Below are 2,500 nucleotides of genomic sequence, written 5' to 3'. Positions count from 1 at the left end.
GCAAAACTGCACGTTTGAGGCCACATTTTCAATGATGCTGGAAACTTACATTCAAAGCTGGGAAAATGTGCTCATCTACAGGCATCCCCACTTAGGGACGTCGTAGCACCTTGACTCGGGTGGCGTTGGAAAGGTCTGGTCCAGGGGAACACGGGCGTGTCAAGGTTGCCACGCGCACGCGCATCCCCGCTAAACAGGAGCCCAAACAAAACTTTAAACGGGGCTACGGAAAAGGGGAGAGCTTTTTCGGGGACAAACACCACTCACGTCGGTGCCCCCTGTTCCAACTTGAATTTAGAAACCGTCCTCAACAAAATCCCACGTTCGGGTGAATAACTGTGAATTTTAAGGCACATGCCTCTCTGGGCTGGGAGAGTGCATTCAAATAGGAGAAATTGGCTTCATTTAGAGGCATCCCCACTTGGGGACGTCGTAGCACCTTAACTCAGGTGGCGTTAGAAAGGTCTGGTCCAGGGGAACACGGGCGTGTCATGTTTGCCACGCGCACGCGCATCCCCGCTGAACAGGAGCCCAAACAAAACTTTAAACGGGGCTACGGAAAAGGGGAGGGCTTTTTCGGGGACAACCACCACTCACCTCGGTTCCCCCCATCCCAACTTGAATTTAGAAACCGTCCCCAGCCAAATCCCACGTTCGGGGGCAAAACTGCTCGTTTGAGGCCACATTTTCAATGATACTGGAAACTTACATTCAAAGTTGGGAAAAGGTGTTCATTTACAGGCATCTCCACTTAGGGACGTCGTAGCACCTTAACTCAGGCGGCGTTAGAAAGGTCTGGTCCAGGGGAACACGGGCGTGTCAAGGTTGCCACGCGCACGCGCATCCCCGCTAAACAGGAGCCCAAACAAAACTTTAAACGGGGCTACGGAAAAGGGGAGAGCTTTTTCGGGGACAAACACCACTCACGTCGGTGCCCCCTGTTCCAACTTGAATTTAGAAACCGTCCTCAACAAAATCCCACGTTCGGGTGAATAACTGTGAATTTTAAGGCACATGCCTCTCTGGGCTGGGAGAGTGCATTCAAATAGGAGAAATTGGCTTCATTTAGAGGCATCCCCACTTGGGGACGTCGTAGCACCTTAACTCAGGTGGCGTTAGAAAGGTCTGGTCCAGGGGAACACGGGCGTGTCATGTTTGCCACGCGCACGCGCATCCCCGCTGAACAGGAGCCCAAACAAAACTTTAAACGGGGCTACGGAAAAGGGGAGGGCTTTTTCGGGGACAACCACCACTCACCTCGGTTCCCCCCATCCCAACTTGAATTTAGAAACCGTCCCCAGCCAAATCCCACGTTCGGGGGCAAAACTGCTCGTTTGAGGCCACATTTTCAATGATACTGGAAACTTACATTCAAAGTTGGGAAAAGGTGTTCATTTACAGGCATCTCCACTTAGGGACGTCGTAGCACCTTAACTCAGGCGGCGTTAGAAAGGTCTGGTCCAGGGGAACACGGGCGTGTCAAGGTTGCCACGCGCACGCGCATCCCCGCTAAACAGGAGCCCAAACAAAACTTTAAACGGGGCTACGGAAAAGGGGAGAGCTTTTTCGGGGACAAACACCACTCACGTCGGTGCCCCCTGTTCCAACTTGAATTTAGAAACCGTCCTCAACAAAATCCCACGTTCGGGTGAATAACTGTGAATTTTAAGGCACATGCCTCTCTGGGCTGGGAGAGTGCATTCAAATAGGAGAAATTGGCTTCATTTAGAGGCATCCCCACTTGGGGACGTCGTAGCACCTTAACTCAGGTGGCGTTAGAAAGGTCTGGTCCAGGGGAACACGGGCGTGTCATGTTTGCCACGCGCACGCGCATCCCCGTTGAACAGGAGCCCAAACAAAACTTTAAACGGGGCTACGGAAAAGGGGAGGGCTTTTTCGGGGACAACCACCACTCACCTCGGTGCCCCCCATCCCAACTTGAATTTAGAAACCGTCCCCAGCCAAATCCCACGTTCGGGGGCAAAACTGCACGTTTGAGGCCACATTTTCAATGATACTGGAAACTTACATTCAAAGTTGGGAAAAGGTGTTCATTTACAGGCATCCCCACTTGGGGACGTCGTAGCACCTTAACTCAGGCGGCGTTAGAAAGGTCTGGTCCAGGGGAACACGGGCGTGTCAAGGTTGCCACGCGCACGCGCTTCCCCGCTGAACAGGAGCCCAAACAAAACTTTAAACGGGGCTACGGAAAAGGGGAGGGCTTTTTCGGGGACAACCACCACTCACCTCGGTGCCCCCCATCCCAACTTGAACTTAGAAACCGTCCCCAGCGAAATCCCACGTTCGGGCGAATAACTGTGAATTTTAAGCCCCTTTTCCTCTCAAGCTGGAAACGTGCAAAGTTGGGAAAAGGTGTTCATTTACAGGCATCTCCACTTAGGGACGTCGTAGCACCTTAACTCAGGCGGCGTTAGAAAGGTCTGGTCCAGGGGAACACGGGCGTGTCAAGGTTGCCACGCGCACGCGCATCCCCGCTGAA

This window comes from Osmerus mordax, unplaced genomic scaffold (genome assembly GCF_038355195.1).
Source record: "Osmerus mordax isolate fOsmMor3 unplaced genomic scaffold, fOsmMor3.pri Scaffold_100, whole genome shotgun sequence".
NCBI classification, from domain to species: domain Eukaryota; kingdom Metazoa; phylum Chordata; class Actinopteri; order Osmeriformes; family Osmeridae; genus Osmerus; species Osmerus mordax.
Note: the sequence above shows the minus strand (reverse complement) of the source record.